This window comes from Palaemon carinicauda, unplaced genomic scaffold (assembly GCF_036898095.1).
Source record: "Palaemon carinicauda isolate YSFRI2023 unplaced genomic scaffold, ASM3689809v2 scaffold299, whole genome shotgun sequence".
In the NCBI taxonomy this organism is placed as follows: domain Eukaryota; kingdom Metazoa; phylum Arthropoda; class Malacostraca; order Decapoda; family Palaemonidae; genus Palaemon; species Palaemon carinicauda.
In genome coordinates this window covers 54,973-74,569 of record NW_027170654.1, presented here as the reverse complement: position 1 = coordinate 74,569, position 19,597 = coordinate 54,973, and the positions used below count along the sequence as shown (strand labels likewise).

The following is a 19,597-nucleotide window of genomic DNA, read 5'->3' as shown; positions in this document are numbered from 1 at the left end:
CACATGAAGTGAGAGCTGTGGCTACTTCAGTGGCCTTCAAACAGAACCGTTCTCTGCAGAGTGTTATGGATGCAACCTATTGGAGGAGCAAGTCAGTGTTTGCATCATTCTATCTCAAAGATGTCCAGTCTCTTTACGAGAACTGCTACACCCTGGGACCATTCGTAGCAGCGAGTGCAGTAGTAGGTGAGGGCTCAGCCACTACATTCCCATAATCCCATAACCTTTTTAACCTTTCTCTTGAATACTTTTATTGTTGTTTTGGGTTGTACGGTCGGCTAAGAAGCCTTCCGCATCCTAGTTGATTTGGCGGGTGGTCAATTCTTTCTTGAGAAGCGCCTAGGTTAGAGGTTGTGATGAGGTCCTTTAGTATGGGTTGCAGCCCTTTATACTTCAGCACCTAAGAGTCGTTCAGCATCCTAAGAGGACCGCTGCGCTCAGTAAGGAAGACGTACTTATTAAAGGCAGAGTAATGGTTCAAGTCGACTTCCTTACCAGGTACTTATCGATTTTATTTGTTATTTTGAATAACTAATAAAAATGAAATACGGGATACTTAGCTTCTTGATTAACATGTATACTGGTTTTCACCCACCTCCCTGGGTGTGAATCAGCTACATGATCATCGGGTAAGATTAATATTGAAAAATGTTATTTTCATTAGTAAAATAAATTTTTGAATATACTTACCCGATGATCATGATTTAATTGACCCACCCTTCCTCCCCATAGAGAACCAGTGGACCGAGGAAAAAATTGAGGTGGTGTTGACAAGAAGTACTGGAGTACCTGACCACAGATGGCGCTGGTGAGTACACCCCCCTCCTGTATAACGATCGCTGGCGTATCCCGTCCGTAGAATTCTGTCGGGCAACGGAGTTGACAGCTACATGATCATCGGGTAAGTATATTCAAAAATTTATTTTACTAATGAAAATAACATTTTAAAGCTTTTTATTTAAAAAACACTTCATTAACAAAAAAAATTTTTTAGACCATTTTTTATGTATATGAAATTCCCTTTACAATGGTTTAAATAATTGAAATTGAACAAAAAATAAGAAATATGAATAGAATTTTTTCAATATTAATCTTACCCGATGATCATGTAGCTGTCAACTCCGTTGCCCGACAGAAATCTAAGGTCGGGATACGCCAGCGATCGCTATACAGGTGGGGGTGTACACAACAGCGCCATCTGTGAGCAGGTACTCAAGTACTTCTTGTCAACAAGAACTCAATTTTTCCTCTGTCGTGCCACCGGCAAGACCTATTTGGATACGCTGTTGATTCTGGAGTTGTTTCTCACGATTTTGGTGATGTATTCGCTCTAGATTTTAGCCTTCGCTATTCAGGAAGCTTTATCATTAGCTTAGCAAGCTTTTGGAATTAATTTGGATTAATTGTTAACGAACTTTGCTAGTGTTTGGAATCCCCCCTTGACCATTTCTACAATTCAAGATGTCTGACCATTCTCAAGTCCCTAAGTACAGGCAGTGTAGTGTTAGGGCTTGTACTAGGCCTCTTCCGAAGGCCTTCATAGATCCTCACACCGTTTGTTCCAATTGTAGGGGTAAATCCTGTCAATTGGAAGATCGGTGTGAGGAATGCGCTGGCCTTTCGGAATTCGATTTTAACGAATTCCTTAAAAATGCACGTAGGCTAGAGAAGGATAGGATCAGGAGGAGTTATTATTATTATTATTATTATTATTATTACTATCCAAGCTACAACCCTAGTTGGAAAAGCAAGATGCTATAAGCCCAGGGGCTCCAACAGGGAAAAATAGCTCAGTGAGGAAAGGAAATAAGGAAATAAATAAATGAAGAGAACAAATTAACAATAAATAATTCTAAAATAAGAAACAACGTCAACACAGACATGTCATATAATAAACTATCAACAACATCAAAAACAAATATGTCATAAATAAACTATAAAAAGACTATGTCTGCCTGGTCAACAAAAAAGCATTTGCTCCAACTTTGAACTTTTTAAGTTCTACTGATTCAACCACCCGATTAGGAAGATCATTCCACAACTTGGTCACAGCTGGAATAAAACTTCTAGAGTACTGCGTAGTATTGAGCCTCGTGATGGAGAAGGCCTGGCTATTAGAATTAACTGCCTGCCTAGTATTACGAACAGGATAGAATTGTCCAGGGAGATCTGAATGTAAAGGATGGTCAGAGTTGTGAAAAATCTTATGCAACATACATAATGAACTAATTGAACGACGGTGCCAGAGATTAATATCTAGATCAGGAATAAGAAATTTAATAGACCGTAAGTTTTTGTCCAACAAATTAAGATGAGAATCAGCAGCTGAAGACCAGACAGGAGAACAATACTCAAAACTAGGTAGAATGAAAGAATTAAAACACCTCTTCAGAATAGATTGATCACCGAAAATCTTGAAAGACTTTCTCAATAAGCCTATTTTTTGTGAAATTGAAGAAGACACAGACCTTATATGTTTCTCAAAAGTAAATTTACTGTCGAGAATCACACCTAAAATTTTGAAAGAGTCATACATATTTAAAGAAACATTATCAATACTGAGATCCGGATGTTGAGGAACCACCGTCCTTGACCTACTTACAATCATACTTTAAGTTTTGTTAGGATTCAACTTCATACCCCAAAATTTGCACCATGCACTAATTCTAGCTAAATCTCTATTAAGGGATTCACCAACCCTAGATCTACATTCAGGGGATGGAATTGATGCAAAGAGAGTAGCATCATCTGCATATGCAACAAGCTTGTTTTCTAGGCCAAACCACATGTCATGTGTATATAGTATGAAAAGTAATGGGCCAAGAACACTACCCTGTGGAACACCAGATATCACATTCCTATAATCACTATGGTGCCCATCAACAACAACTCTTTGAGATCTATTACTTAAAAAATCAATAATAATGCTAAGAAACGACCCACCCACTCCCAACTGTTTCAGTTTGAAAACAAGGGCCTCATGATTAACACGGTCAAAGGCAGCACTAAAATCAAGGCCAATCATACGAACTTCCCGACCACAATCAAGGGATTTCTGTACAGCATTGGAGATTGTAAGAAGGGCATCACATGCTCCAAGGCCTTTACGAAAACCAAATTGCAAACTAGGGAGTAGATGATTACCTTCAGCAAACCTATTAAGACGTTTTGCCAGAAGACGTTCAAAAACTTTAGATAATATGGGAGTTATGGAAATTGGGCGGTAATCAGTGGGACTTGAGCTACCACAAACACATTTACATAGAGGAGTAACATTACCAATTCTCCAACTAGTGCTAAAAGCTCCTCTTCTTGCTAACTTGCGCAAAATAACAGATAACTTTGGAGCTAAGAAATCTGCTGTCTTTATAAAAAACAAAGGAAAAATACCATTTGGGTCTACACCTCCATAAGCATCAAGGTCCATCAACAGAGCCTTAATCTCACGAGATCGAAAAGCTAAACTAGTTAGTTTAGCCTCAGGAAAACAGGAATGAGGAAGTTCAAGTTTTTCATTACTCTGTTTACTGTCAAAAACATCAGCCAAAAGCGTTGCCTTTTCCTTTGGACAGTGAGTGACTGAGCCATCTGGTTTAAGTAAAGGAGGAACTGTTGCATCTACACCAAAGAGTGCAGATTTAAGGGTAGACCACCATTTATGTTCCTGAGTTGTACCAGAAAGTGTTTCTTTTATGGTTAAATTGTACTCCTTTTCAGTTGAGGCCTAAACTCTCTGAGCAAAAGCTCGAAGCTGAGTATAGTTGTTCCAGGTCAAATCTGATCTGTTACCCTTCCAAAGTTGATAGGCCTCCTGCTTCTCCAAAAAAGCACGTCTACAATCATTATTGAACCACGGTTTGTCCTTCACTCGGTACCTTAGCACACGAGAAGGGATACGCCTATCAATTATGTTGACTAGATTCTCATTCAAAGGGACAACAGGATCTACACTATTATATAATTGTGACCAATTCAAGCACAAAAGATCATGTTCTTCTCGCTCTGTTGATTTTTCCTCTCCCCATGCCCCTCAACCTTTTCCTTCCCCTGTAGTGGTGACTCCCGACCCTGCTACTAGTGCTCAGCCATCCATGGCGGATATGATGCGTGCCATTCAGGCTCTTGGTGACAGAGTGGAGTCATTGGCTAATGACCGTAATCAGCTTTTGGCAGATGTCAAAGAGCTGAAAGCGAAAAGTGCAGTGGGAAGTGTTAGTGCAAGTGAGGTGAAAAGTGTCAGTGTCAGTGTTGCGCATGAGGGTACATCTGTTCGTGCCAGTCGTCCTCCCAGTCCGGGACCTTTTGCAAGCTCCCAAGCCCAGGGGAGAAGCAATGTCGAAGGACCAAAGGGTTCGACAGGCCTTGATCAGCGTACGGATGTACCCTCAGTGGTTGCGGACGTTTCTCTTAGAGATCGTCCCATCCACATACAGACGAATGAGCCCTATCATCCCTCGTCTGTGGAAGAAGTTTCAAGGAGGAAACGATGGACCAAGGTCTCACGACCTCTCAAGCGTAAGGTCCCTTCCGAGCGAGTCCAACGGCCCAGGTGTAGCCACTGGGTCAGTTCGGACTCGCCGCAGTCTTCCGAAGACTGCACACCTCCCAAGAGAGGTAGAGTGGTTCCACAACAGGCTACTGCTCCGTCTGTTGCTGCTCCAACCACGGTAGACCCTAAGTGGTCCATGCTGCAGACTATGCAGTCTCAGCTTGCTGCGTTCATGCAAGAGTATCATGCTGAGAAGGTTGACACTGCCCCTGTTAGCCTACAACCTGCCGCGGTTGTGCGCTCAGCAGATACTGCGGCTGCCTGCTCCCACACTCCACCTGTGAGAGCTCCACCACCGATGCGCAGTCCACCCTGCCAGACGCATGTTCTTGCTGCACCATCCGTTGACATGCGTGAGCTACCGCATCAGCAGTGCTGTAGAGCTGCCGGGTTCTGACTCTATGCGGCATGCTCCGCAACCCATGCGGCATGCTCCGCATCCCATACGGCATGCTCCGCAACCCACGGCAGTCCCTCCCACGCACCAGCACTCTGCTTTTGTTGTTGCCAGCTCGCAGACTGACCAGCAGCGGCATGATGTTGGATCCGCAGCAGCTACGCATGCACCCGTGCTGCCGGATTCAGTTGTTCAGCTTTCTGCTCCGCCTTTGCCACTTCCTACTCAGCTTTCGGATGATGGAGTTTCGGATGACGAAGATGCACATTTGGATGAACCGCACTCAGACTTAGAAGAGCCCAAGTCTACGCCTCCCTCCTTAGACTTTCGTAAAGTCCTTGCCTTGTTCAGGGACTTGTATCCAGAACAGTTTGTGTCTGCAACCCCTCGCTCTCCTCCCTCCGAGTTTGCTCTGGGCATGCAGTCTGCTGCTCCTGCCTTCACCAAGCTTGTCCTCGCACGCTCATCCAAGAGAGCTTTGAGGGTTATGGGAGAGTGGTTGCAGTCCAAGAAGCAACTGGGAAAGACTGCTTTCATCTTTCCGCCTACCAAGCTTGCTTCCAAATCTAGCGTCTGGTATGCCACGGGAGAGCAACCCGGCTTGGGGGTTCCTGCCTCTGCCCAGGGCGACTTTTCAAGTCTGGTTGACTCTCCCCGCAGGCTGGCTATGAGACGATCGAAGATTTGCTGGTCCTTTTCTGACATGGATCATCTGTTGAAGGGAGTCTTTCGTGCTTTTGAGATCTTCAACTTCCTCGATTGGTGTTTGGGAGCGTTAAGCAGAAAGACTTCCCCTTCGGATAAGGACTCTGCCATGCTGATCATGTCTTGCATGGACAAAGCCATTCGGGATGGGTCTGGTGAACTTGCGGCTTCGTACACGTCGGGAGTGCTTAAGAAGAGAGAACATCTTTGCTCCTTCTTGTCGTCTGGTATCACTCCTTGCCAGAAGTCGGAGTTGTTGTTTGCTCCTCTCTCCAAGTGTCTGTTTCCGGAGGAGCTGATCAAGGGGATGGCTGCCTCACTGATCCAGAAGGATACCCATGATCTGATGGCTTCTTCCGCACGTAAGGCTAAAGCTTTACCTTCCGTGCCTAGACCTTTCCGTCCTGCAGCAGTAGACACTCCAGCTACTAGGTTCATCCCGCCCTTTCGTGGCAGAACCTCCAGCAGAGGAGGTACCCGGGCCGACAGTCACCGTGGCAAATCCAAGAAGGGTTCCAAGTCCGCAAAAGGCAGGATCTGACTGCCTTCCTCTCCAGACAGCAGTGGGAGACAGGCTCAAGTTCTTCTGGCGAGCTTGGGAGAGCAGAGGTGCAGACGCTCAGTCTGTGAAGTGGCTAAAGGAGGGGTACAGAATTCCGTTCTGCCTCAGTCCCCCTCTAGCTACATCTCCCATCAACCTCTCCCCCAACTACAAGGAGAAGGACAAGAGGCTAGCGTTGCAACAAGAGGTGTCGCTCTTGCTACAAAAGGGAGCGGTAGTCATAGTCCGGGACCATCAATCCCCGGGCTTCTACAACCGTCTCTTCCTGGTAGCGAAGAAGACAGGAGGTTGGAGACCGGTGCTGGACGTCAGTGCTCTCAATGCTTTTGTCACCAAGCAGACGTTCACGATGGAGACGACGAAGTCGGTCCTAGCAGCGGTCAGGCAGGAGGACTGGATGGTCTCGTTAGACCTGAAAGACGCGTACTTTCACGTCCCCATCCATCCAGACTCCCAACCTTTCCTAAGGTTCGTCTTTGGAAAGGTCGTGTACCAATTCCAAGCCCTGTGCTTTGGCCTAAGCACGGCACCTCTTGTGTTTACCAAACTGATGAGGAATATTGCCAAATTCCTTCACTTGGCAGACATCAGAGCCTCCCTCTATTTGGACGACTGGCTTTTAAGAGCTCCGTCAAGTCGTCGCTGTCTGGAGAATCTCAGATGGACTATGGATCTGACCAAGGAATTGGGCCTCCTGGTCAATATAGAGAAGTCCCAACTCGTCCCATCCCAGACCATTGTCTATCTAGGTATGGAGATTCAGAGTCGAGCTTTTCGGGCTTTTCCATCGGCCCCAAGGATCAATCAAGCCCTAGAATGCATCCAGAGCATGCTGAGAAGGAACCGATGTTCAGTCAGGCAGTGGATGAGTCTAACAGGGACACTTTCATCGCTGGCCCAGTTCATCGAGTTAGGGAGACTCCACCTCCGCCCCCTTCAGTATCTTCTAGCTGCTCACTGGAGAAAGGACATGACGCTAGAGGCGGTCTCAGTGCCTGTTTCCGAAGAGATGAGGTCTACACTAACGTGGTGGAAGAACAGCATTCTTCTCAAGGAAGGTCTACCATTGGCTGTTCAGACCCCCGACCACCGTCTCTTCTCGGACGCATCGGACACGGGCTGGGGTGCGACACTGGACGGACAGGAATGCTCGGGCACGTGGAATCAGGAGCAAAGGACACTTCACATCAACTGCAAGGAGCTTTTGGCAGTTCATCTGTCCTTGATAAACTTCAAGTCCCTCCAGCTAAGCAAGGTGGTGGAGGTGAACTCCGACAACACCACAGCCTTGGCTTACATCTCCAAGCAAGGAGGGACTCATTCGAGGAAGCTGTTCGAGATCGCAAGGGACCTCCTCATTTGGTCAAAAGATCGAAAGCTTTCGCTGGTAACGAGGTTCATTCAGGGCGACATGAATGTCATGGCAGATCGCCTCAGCTGGAAGGGTCAGGTCATCCCCACAGAGTGGACCCTTCACAAGAATGTTTGCAGCAGACTATGGGCCCTGTGGGGTCAGCCCACCATAGATCTATTCGCTACCTCGATGACCAAGAGGCTCCCGATGTATTGTTCTCCGATTCCAGACCCAGCAGCAGTTCACGTGGATGCCTTTCTGCTGGATTGGTCCCATCTAGACCTGTATGCGTTCCCTCCGTTCAAGATTGTCAACAGGGTACTTCAGAAGTTCGCTTCCCACGAAGGGACACGGTTGACGTTGGTTGCTCCCCTCTGGCCTGCGAGAGAATGGTTCACCGAGGTACTGCAATGGCTAGTGGACGTTCCCAGGACTCTTCCTCTAAGAGTGGACCTTCTGCGTCAGCCTCACGTAAAGAAGGTACACCCAAGCCTCCACGCTCTTCGTCTGACTGCCTTCAGACTATCGAAAGACTCTCAAGAGCTAGAGGCTTTTCGAAGGAGGCAGCCAGAGCGATTGCCAGAGCAAGGAGGACATCCACTCTCAGAGTCTATCAGTCAAAATGGGAAGTCTTCCGAAGCTGGTGCAAGGCGAATGCAGTTTCCTCAACCAGTACCTCTGTAACACAGATAGCTGACTTTCTGTTACATCTCAGGAATGTAAGATCCCTCTCAGCTCCTATGATCAAGGGTTAAAGGAGTATGTTGGCAGCGGTTTTCCGCCACAGAGGCTTGGATCTTTCCACCAACAAAGATCTACAGGACCTTCTTAGGTCTTTTGAGACCTCAAAGGAACGTCGGTTGTCCACTCCAGGCTGGAACCTAGACGTGGTTTTAAGGTTCCTGATGTCATCAAAATTCGAACCGCTTCAATCAGCCTCTTTTAAGGATCTCACATTAAAGACTCTTTTCCTCGTTTGCTTAGCAACAGCTAAAAGAGTCAGTGAGATCCACGCCTTCAGCAGGAACATAGGTTTTACATCTGAAACGGCTACATGTTCCTTGCAGCTCGGTTTTTTGGCTAAAAACGAGCTTCCTTCCCGTCCTTGGCCCAAGTCGTTCGAGATCCCAAGCCTGTCCAACTTGGTGGGGAACGAACTAGAGAGAGTACTTTGCCCAGTAAGAGCTCTTAAGTACTATTTAAGACGGACAAAGCCATTACGAGGACAATCAGAAGCTTTATGGTGTTCTATCAAGAAGCCTGCTCTACCGATGTCTAAGAACGCAGTTTCTTACTACATCAGGCTTCTGATTAGAGAGGCACATTCTCATCTGAAGGAAGAAGACCTTGCTTTGCTGAAGGTAAGGACGCATGAAGTAAGAGCTGTCGCTACTTCAGTGGCCTTCAAACAGAACCGTTCTCTGCAGAGTGTTATGGATGCAACCTATTGGAGAAGCAAGTCAGTGTTTGCATCATTCTATCTCAAAGATGTCCAGTCTCTTTACGAGAACTGCTACACCCTGGGACCATTCGTAGCAGCGAGTGCAGTAGTAGGTGAGGGCTCAGCCACTACATTCCCATAATCCCATAACCTTTTTTAATCTTTCTCTTGAAATACTTTTTATTGTTGTTTTTGGGTTGTACGGAAGGCTAAGAAGTCTTCCGCATCCTGGTTGATTTGGCGGGTGGTCAAATTCTTTCTTGAGAAGCGCCTAGATTAGAGGTTGTGATGAGGTCCTTTAGTATGGGTTGCAGCCCTTCATACTTCGGCACCTAGGAGTTGTTCAGCATCCTAAGAGGACCGCTAGGCTCAGTAAGGAAGACGTACTTAAAAAAGGCAGAGTAATGGTTCAAGTCGACTTCCTTACCAGGTACTTATTTATTTTATGTTTGTTATTTTGAATAACTGATAAAATGAAATACGGGATACTTAGCTTCTAATGTTAACATGTATGCTGGTCTCCACCCACCACCCTGGGTGTGAATCAGCTACATGATCATCGGGTAAGATTGATATTGAAAAATGTTATTTTCATTAGTAAAATAAATTTTTGAATATACTTACCCGATGATCATGAATTTAAGGACCCGCCCTTCCTCCCCATAGAGAACCAGTGGACCGAGGAGAAAATTGAGTTCTTGTTGACAAGAAGTACTTGAGTACCTGCTCACAGATGGCGCTGTTGTGTACACCCCCACCTGTATAGCGATCGCTGGCGTATCCCGACCTTAGATTTCTGTCGGGCAACGGAGTTGACAGCTACATGATCATCGGGTAAGTATATTCAAAAATTTATTTTACTAATGAAAATAACATATTTTTGGTAAGTGGCTATTTTAATGACATCAAAATTATATGCAACAGAACCGAGAGTTTTCTTTAAACTCCACTCTTGGTCATACATACATATACCAAGGCACTTCCCCCAATTTTGGGGGGGGTCACCAACATCAAACAAATGAAACAGAAAAGGGGACCTCTCCTCTCTACGTTCCTCCCAGCCTGACAAGGGACTCACCGAGTTCGGCTGGTACTGCTAGGGATGCCACAGCCCACCCTCCCCCGTTATTCACCACAGATGAAGCTTCATAATGCTGAATCCCCTACTGCTGCTGCCTCCGCGGTCTTCCAAGGCACCGGAGGAAGCAGCAGGGCCTACCAGAACTGCGTCACAATCGCTCGCCATTCATTTCTATTTGGTATTTGCATGATAAACTGGTTTTCAATCATTTTGCTTCTTAGAAAGCTTCTGAACATTCTAGGGCTCTTTCTGTATAATGTATTTTGATTTGGTTAACTTCCTTTTGTTGTTATGATTAAAGAAGAGAGAAATGAAAGTACAGGGGTCATAAATCTTTGACGGGAGTTTGCTATCGCCCCAAAATGAAGACTAGACAGAAGAATTCTAATACTAAAGACCCTATATTGGAGATCATAGTTCTGGAATACTAATGATTCTACCTCATTAATCCTTTCTCCTTCCAGCGAAATTTCATCTTCAACTGCATACTCCATTCTCATCATCTCGTGGGACGTGGCTCTTGAGCAAGCTCAGCAGCAGGAGTGAAACCGGCAACGGTCTCAGGTAGACGATGCAGCATACATCTGACACAAGGGCTGATGTTTGCCGGCATCATCAACAAACAGCTAGAAGGATGGACCTCAAGAAATCTGATTGTCATTTCTCTCACTGACCCTTTCTCCTTGGTGAGTTTCCTTAATCATACGTGTTATAACATAGCCGTATTTACAGGAGGGAAATCCCTTCAATCTAAAGTTTTTTGAATGACTATATTGTGTTGAGAATGGGATGAGTTCTTATTTTATTGTGGTTTGATAAGCATCAATAGGGGACAAACAACAGTATAGGTGTTATATGTCTTTGAGAAGAGTTTGCTTTTTGCTTAAAGTGACGTAACCAAATTGTGGAATGATCTTCCTAATCGAGTAGTTGAATCGGTAAACGTTCAAACTTACAGCAAATGTTTTTATGTTGAACAGGTTGATATAAGTCTTTATAGTTCACTTGCAAATATCTGTTTTAATGTTATTGTTTTTAAAATATTTTATTTTAATTGTTCATTACTTCTCATTTTTATTTATTTCCTTATATCCTTTCTTCACTGGGCTATTTTTCCCTGTTGTAGCCCTTGGGCTTATAGCATCTTGCTTTTCCAACTAAGGTTGTAACTTACCTAGTAATAATAATAATAATAATAATAATAATAATAATAACCAGATAAAAATAATAATGCTTGGATAGCTTAATTCCTTTTCTATTGTATTACAGAATGGTGTGTAAGTTAGAAGTCTATGACGACTGTTGCAGCGAACAACAAGGACAGAGCTCAAGAATTGTATTTCTTACTACTGCCACTGACCCTGTATTGGTAAGTTCTCATCAACAGCCATTTTTACACTAAGTCCTCAACTTAAAACTTCATACTTCAAATGTCGTCTTGCTTACTGTATTGTTTGATTACAGTACTTCATTATGAGGTTTTGATACAATAACTGAGATTTTATGATTTCATTTTGGATTTGAGGAAAGATGTGAGAGAGGCAAGAGAGCGTGCTAGAAATAGAAATGAATGGCGAGCGATTGTGACGCAGTTCCGGTAGGCCCTGCTGCTTCCTCCGGTGCCTTAGATGACCGCGGAGGTAGCAGCAGCATTATGAAGCTTCATCTTACTTGGTTTACTTGGTTTACTTGTTTTGGGTTTAAATCCAACCCTCCACTGAAGTCGAGTGAACTACTTCTCGGGCGGGTCCATATTAATCATCTAACGAAACATTTTCATTATAACTTATACGATTCTTTGATTGTAGCATCTTCCAAATCATATGATCTTGTGAAAAGTAATGTCTTTAGTTTCTTCTTAAATTCAATTGCTCCCTTTTGGTCCTTCATTTCAGTTGGCAGTTTATTATAATGTCTAGGCGGATAACGGGGGAGGGTGGGCTGTGGCACCCTAGCAGTACCAGCTGAACTCGGTTGAGTCTCTTGTTAGGCTGGGAGGAACGTAGAGAGTAGAGGTCCCCTTTTTGTTTTGTTTCATTTGTTGATGTCAGCTACCCCCCCAAAATTGGGGGAAGGGCCTTGGTATATGTATGTATGTATTTTGGATTTGTTTGTATCACCAGATGTCTTTGAGGACCTTCTGTAAGTCCCTGTTCTTCAGTAGCTAATTTTTATAATTTTGAATCTGAAATGTTTTTTATTCTAAATTCAATCTTGGTAATAAGTAGAACTAGTAATTAAGCCTTTAGGCTTTCTAGAAATTTTTAAAACAATTCTTCTTTGCTCAATGGGTTAACTACTACACTGTAATTGTCCAGTGGCTACTTTCCTCTTGATAAGGGTAGAAGAGACTCTTTAGCCGTGGTAAGCAGCTCTTCTAGGAGGAGGACACTCCGAAATCAAACCATTATTCTTTAGTCTTGAGTAGTGCCATAGCCTCTGTACCAAGGCCTTCCACTATCCTAGGTTAGAGTTCTCTTGCTTAAGGGTACACTCAGGCACACTATTCTGTCTTATTTCTCTTCCCCCCCTTTTTTTTTAAGTTTTCATAGTTTATATATAAAAGATCTATTTTGATGTTGATACTGTTCTTAAAATATTTTATGTTAGTTGTTAATTACTACTCTTGTAGTTTATTTATTTCCTTATTTCTTTTCCGCACTGGGCTATTTTCCCTATCGGAGCCCTTGGGCTTATAGCATCTTGCTTATCCAACTAGGGTTGTAGTTTAGCAAGTAATAATAATAATAATAATAATAATAATAATAATAGGGTTCAGTAAGAGAGGAGTGAGAATACAGTTGTCCTATAGTCCATTTCTTTTAGCGAGGCAGATTTGCACCGACTCGCAGGGGTGCCCTTTTAGCTCGGAAAAGTTTCCTGATCGCTGATTGGTTAGAATTATCTTGTCCAACCAATCAGCGATCAGAAAACTTTTCCGAGCTAAAAGGGCACCGCTGCGATTCAGTGCAAATCTGCCTCGCTAAAAGAAATTGACTATAGTTCGTTGATAAGATTTTCCTTCACCAAGAATGAATTTGAAATGTGCCTGCAAATATATTTGATTGTGTCGATATATTTTTATTTTCCTTTTCATTAATGTCCCCTAGTCAATATATTTACTATTTCTGGACCTCCTTGGATGATAAAATTGCTTAATTTCTGCCTGTTGCTATTTTTTATATTATCCTAAATATCAATAATTTGATCAATAGATATTCTATACTTGGTAGTTCTGCTGTTCAGAATTTAATACAGAATTCAGTGAATTGGTTATTTCCAGAGTGCTAGTTTTATTTGCTTTTAGAATTACTCCGAGAAGTTTTCTTTATAAATTAAGCTACAGTAGATTAAAAAGATAATTATAGTATGAAATAATTTTTTGTAGTTTGGATCAATTCTGAATAGAAAGCAAAATGTAGGTATTGAGAAAGCTTTATAAAAATACTTTTAGATAAGTTTTCCTTATAAAGTTTTATAATTTCAATCTAAACAGGAGAGAAAGGACTATTTTGACACTTGCTAAAAAAACTACCTCTTGAGATACTACCGCTAGAGAGTAATGGGCTCCTTTGACTGGCCAGACAGTATTACATTGGGTCCTTCTCTCTGGTTACGGTTCACTTTCCCTTTGCCCTCACATACACCGAATAGTCTGGCCTATTCTTTACAAATTTTCCTCTGTCTTCATACACGTGACAACACTGAGATTACCAAACAATTCTTCTTCATCTAAGGGGTTAATGCACTGTAATTGTTCAGTGGCTACTGTCCTCTTGTTAAGGGTGGAAGAGACTCTTTAGCTATGGTAAGCAGCTCTTCTAGGAGCAGGATACTCCAAAATCAAACCATTGTTCTGTAGTCTTGGGTAGTGTCATAGCCTCTGTACCATGGTCTTCCACTTCCTTGGGTTAGAGTTCTCTTGCTTGAGGGTACACTCGGGCACGCTATTCTATCTAATTTCTCTTCCTCTTGTTTTGTTCACGTTTTTATAGTTTATATAGGAGATATTTATTTTAATGTTACTCTTCTTAAAAATTTAATTTTCAATATTAAACTTACCCGATAATCATGTAGCTGTCAACTCCGTTGCCCGACAGAATTCTATGGAGGGATACGTCAGCTATCACAATACTAGAAGGGGGTGTACTTACCAGCGCCACCTGTGGCCAGGTACTATAGTACTTCTTGTTGACACCTCCTCAATTTTTCCTCTGTCGTGCTTCCGGCAAGACGTTCTGGGATACGCTTATGATCTTCGAGTATTTTCACGGCTAATTGGTGAAGTATTCTCTCAGATTTCGGCTGTCGCTTTACTGGAAACCTTCTTATATTAGCTAGATAGCTTTTATATAGTCCTGATTAACGGTTAACGATCTTTTGCTTGATTTTGGAACCCCCTTTGGCTAACTCTTTGGATTCAAGATGTCTGACATTTCGCAAGCCCCCTCCCATAGACGATGTAGGTCTTGCAATAGGCGTATTCCGAAGGCCTCGGTAGATCCTCACACCGCTTGTTCTGACTGTAGGGACAGGCCCTGTCAGTTAGAAAATCGATGTGAGGAATGCGCCGGACTTTCGGAACTGGAATTTGTCCGTCTTTTGAAATATTCAACTAAGTTAGAGAGAGGTAGAGTTAGGAGGAGTTCTTCTCACTCTTCACTTTTTTCCTCACCTCATGATCCCCTACCTTTTCCTACCCCTGTAGTGGCTACCCCCGAACCTACTGTTTGCCCTCCGCCTGATATGTCTGTTGTTTTGCGTGCTATTCAGGCCTTAGGCGATAAAGTAGAGTCAGTGGTAAGTGATCATAAGTCTCTGATGGCCGAAGTCAAGGAACTTAAGGTCAAGAGTGCAGTGGGTGGAATTAGTGCCAGTGCTGTGACGAGTGCTAGTGTCAGTGCAGTGCCAAGTGCTAGTGTCAGTGCCAGTGTGGTGCGTGAGGATACTTCTGTGCGAGCCAGTCGTCCTCCCAGTCCGGGACCTCTTGCAAGCTCCCAAGCCCAGGGGAGAAGCAATGTCGAAGGGCATAAGGGTTCGGCAGGCCTTGTTAGGCGCACAGAAGTATCCTCGGTGGTTGCGGGCGTGTCTTCCAAAGACCGTCACTCCCACCTGCAGACGATTGAGCCCGTCTTTTTTCTCGTCCGCTGATCAACTGTCAGGGAAGAAACGTTGGTCTCAGGTCTCTAGACCACTTAAACGCAGAGTCCAGTCCGCGAGTGCTCAGCCAGGTTGCAGTCATTGGATCAGCTCTGACTCGCCGCAGTCATCTGTCGACTGCACTCCGCCCAAGAGGAGTAAGGTTCTGCCACAACAGATCTCTTCTGTTAAGGCTTTACCTCAGCCTACTGTAGTTTCTGCCGACCCCAAGTGGACTCTACTACAGTCCATGCAAGCACAGCTTTCGGACTTGATGCGTGAGTGTCGGGCTGAGAGTGTTGCGCCTCCGCCTCCGCCTACACTCCCTCCGCCTGCGCTCGCTCCGCCTGCGCTCGCTCCGCCTGATCGCAGTACCACCTGCCAGGCGTACGATGTTGAGCCACGTTCTGAGTTTGCTGTTCCCAGTGGTGTTCAGCCTCCGCCTTCTTTAAGGCAACCTTTACAATGGGATCAGGAGGATTATACCTCGCTTCCTCCGCCTCCACTTGCTGCTCCACCAGTGATGCAACACTCGGTTGAGGTACAACAACCTCTCCCGTCCATGAGTCAGTCTCCTCAGCTCTCGCTGCAGCGAGCTCAACCCTCCACAAGGCAAGCACCACTACACCTTAGCCTTGCGCCTCAGGAGCCTCAGCTTGCGAGACATTTACCTTGTTCTGCGCAGCCTCTACCTCATCGCGCTCCGCTCACACCACAGGAACAGGAACTTGCTACTCCGCTTCCGCCAACCGCTCAGCAAGCGCAACCCTTGGGTTCAACCACTCATGCTAGGAGTCAGCCTCCTCCACCCATGCGCCTTCCTTCTGCTTCGTCTTTTATTCAGCCTTTGCAGTCTGAGCCTCAGGTTTTCCCTCAACAGTTACTTGAAGAAGAAACCACTAATATTGTTCCTACTCGTTCTGACTCTGCTGTTCAGCATTCTTGTCCGATCTCTTCGCTACACTCTGGTGATGAGGCGTCTGATGATGAGGCGGCACACCTGGATCCCTCGTCAGACGTGGATGAATCCAAGCCTTCTCCACAGTCTATTGACTTTCGTAAGGTCTTGGCTCTGCTTAGGGAGGTTTACCCAGACCACTTTGTCTCTGCTATTCCCCGCTCTCCGCCATCTGAGTTTTCGCTGGGCATACAGCAAGCTAAGTCCACCTATACTAAGCTAGTCCTAGCAAGATCCTCTAAGAGAGCGTTAAGGATCTTAGGGGAGTGGCTGCAGACTAAGCAACACCTTGGCAAAACTTCTTTCATGTTCCCTCCGACTAAGCTCACTTCGAAAGCGAGCGTTTGGTATGCCACAGGAGAAGCACCAGGCTTGGGAGTACCTGCCTCTGCCCAGGCTGACTTCTCAAGTCTGGTAGACTCGCCTCGGAGAACTGCAATGAGGCGCTCTAAGGTTTGCTGGACCTTCTCAGACCTTGATCACTTACTGAAGGGAGTATTTAGAGCATTTGAGATGTTCAACTTTCTAGACTGGTGCCTGGGGGCCCTCAGCAAGAAGACCTCTCCTGCGGACAAGGATTCTGCCATGCTATTAATGTCCTGCATGGATAAGGCCATTAGGGATGGATCTGGTGAGCTTGCGTCGATGTTTGTATCAGGGGTTCTGAAGAAAAGGGAACAGCTGTGTACCTTCCTTTCCTCCAGCATTACACCTTGTCAAAGGTCACAACTCCTTTTTGCTCCGCTCTCGAAGTTCCTCTTCCCCGAAGAGCTGGTTAAGGACTTGTCTGCTGCCCTGATACAAAAGGACACACACGATCTTGTAGCCTCATCGGCTCGTAAGTCTAAGGTTGCTACCTCAGTCCCCAAGACTTATCGCTCCCCAGTGGCTGATACCCCTGCTACGAGGTTCATACCGCCCTTTCGTGGTAGAGCCCCCAGCCGAGGAAGCTCCCGTCCAGACTCTTACAGGAGCAAGTCTAGGAAAGGCTCCAAGACATCTAAAGGAAAAAACTGACTCTCCGCATCTCCAGACAGCAGTAGGAGCCAGACTCAAGATCTTCTGGCGAGCCTGGGAGAAGAGAGGTGCAGACGCCCAGTCTGTCAGTTGGCTGAGGGACGGTTACAGGATTCCATTCTGCCTCAAACCACCTCTGACCACATCTCTCATCAACCTCTCTCCCAACTACAAAGAAGAGGACAAGAGGCTAGCATTGCACCAGGAGGTGTCGCTACTTGTGCAGAAGAAGGCAGTGGTTATAGTCCGGGACCATCAATCCCCGGGCTTCTACAACCGTCTCTTTCTTGTGGCCAAGAAGACAGGAGGTTGGAGACCGGTGCTGGACGTCAGCGCGCTCAACGCGTATGTCACCAAGCAGACGTTCACGATGGAGACGACGAAGTCGGTCCTAGCAGCGGTCAGGCAGGAGGACTGGATGGTCTCGTTGGACTTGAAAGATGCCTACTTTCACGTTCCTATTCATCCAGACTCCCAACCTTTCCTGAGATTCGTTTTTGGAAAGGTTGTCTACCAATTCCAAGCCCTGTGTTTTGGCCTAAGCACAGCTCCTATGGTGTTCACTCATCTGATGAGGAATATAGCAAAATTCCTACACTTATCGGACATCAGAGCCTCCCTCTACTTAGACGACTGGCTGTTGAGAGCCTCCACGAGTCGTCGCTGTCTGGAGAATCTCAACTGGACTTTGGACTTAATCAGAGAACTGGGTCTGTTAGTCAACATAGAAAAGTCTCAGCTCATTCCCTCCCAATCCATTGTGTACCTGGGAATGGAGATTCGGAGTCAGGATTTTCGGGCTTTTCCATCGGCCCCCAGGATAAGCCAAGCCCTAGAGTGCATCATGAGCATGCTGAAGAGGAGCAGTTGCTCGGTGAGACAGTGGATGAGTCTCACAGGGACCCTTTCATCACTGGCCCTGTTCGTCGAGCTAGGGAGACTCCACCTCCGCCCTCTTCAATTCCATCTTGCAGCTCATTGGGACAAGGGTTCGACTCTCGAAGCAGTCTCTATCCCAATCACCCAAGAGATGAAGACCACTCTCCTGTGGTGGAAGAACAATCTCCTTCTCAGGGAGGGCCTATCGTTGGCTATTCAGACCCCCAATCTTCATCTCTTCTCAGATGCATCGGACTCGGGCTGGGGTGCGACCTTGAACGGACGGGAATGCTCGGGAACGTGGAACGAGGAACAGGGATTACTCCACATCAACTGCAAGGAGCTACTAGCAGTTCATTTAGCCCTGTTGAACTTCAAGTCCCTCCTGCTAGGCAAAGTGGTGGAGGTGAACTCAGACAACACCACAGCCTTGGCTTACATCTCCAAGCAAGGAGGGACCCATTCGAGGAGCCTATACGAGATCGCAAGGGACCTCCTCATTTGGTCAAGAGGTCTAAACCTCACTCTGGTCACGAGGTTCATTCAGGGCAATATGAACGTCTCAGCAGATCGCCTAAGCAGAAGGAATCAGGTCATTCCCACGGAATGGACCCTCCACAAGAGTGTGTGCAACAGACTTTGGACCTTGTGGGGTCAACCTACCATAGATCTGTTTGCCACCTCCATAACCAAGAGGCTTCCGCTGTACTGTTCCCCTGTTCCAGACCCTGCAGCAGTTCATGTGGATGCTTTTCTACTGAACTGGTCCCATCTCGACCTTTACGCATTCCCACCGTTCAAGATAATAAACAAAGTTCTGCAGAAATTCATCTCGCACGAAGGGACACGGCTGACGCTGGTTGCTCCCCTTTGGCCTGCAAGAGAATGGTTCACAGAGGTACTTCAATGGCTAGTCGACATCCCCAGGACTCTACCTCTAAGAGTGGACCTTCTACGTCAACCTCACGTAGACAGGTTGCACCCAAACCTCCACGCTCTTCGGCTGACTGCCTTCAGACTGTCGAAAGATTCGCTAGAGCTAGAGGCTTTTCGAAGGAGGCAGCCAGTGCGATTGCCAGAGCAAGAAGGGTTTCCACTCGTAGAGTCTACCAATCTAAGTGGGAAGTCTTCCGGAGCTGGTGTAGAGCCAATTCAATATCCTCTACCAATACCTCTGTGACCCAAATAGCTGACTTCCTTCTACATCTTAGGAATGAGAGATCCCTTTCAGCCCCTACGATTAAAGGGTATAGGAGTATGTTGGCTTCAGTTCTCCGCCACAGAGGTTTGGACCTTTCTTCCAACAAGGACCTTCAAGACATTCTTAAGTCTTTTGAGACGTCTAAAGAGCGTCGTCTATCCACTCCAGGCTGGAACCTAGACGTAGTCTTAAGGTTCCTTATGTCACCTAGGTTCGAACCTCTCCAGTCAGCTTCCTTCAAGGACCTTACCCTCAAGACTTTTTTTCTCGTCTGCCTTGCAACAGCTAAGAGAGTCAGTGAGGTTCATGCCTTC

At 45.6% G+C, this 19,597-nt stretch overlaps 1 long non-coding RNA gene across 1 annotated transcript in view; it reads left to right on the top strand.

Moving 5' to 3' along the window:
- The window catches only part of LOC137636436 (uncharacterized), a 53,368-nt gene that overhangs the window by 31,243 nt on the left and 2,528 nt on the right, over positions 1 to 19,597 (top strand). The window contains exons 3-4 of the long non-coding RNA XR_011043102.1: positions 10,554 to 10,775; positions 11,359 to 11,458. This is a non-coding gene — a long non-coding RNA (uncharacterized lncRNA). The remainder of the gene's footprint in view (positions 1 to 10,553; positions 10,776 to 11,358; positions 11,459 to 19,597) is intronic.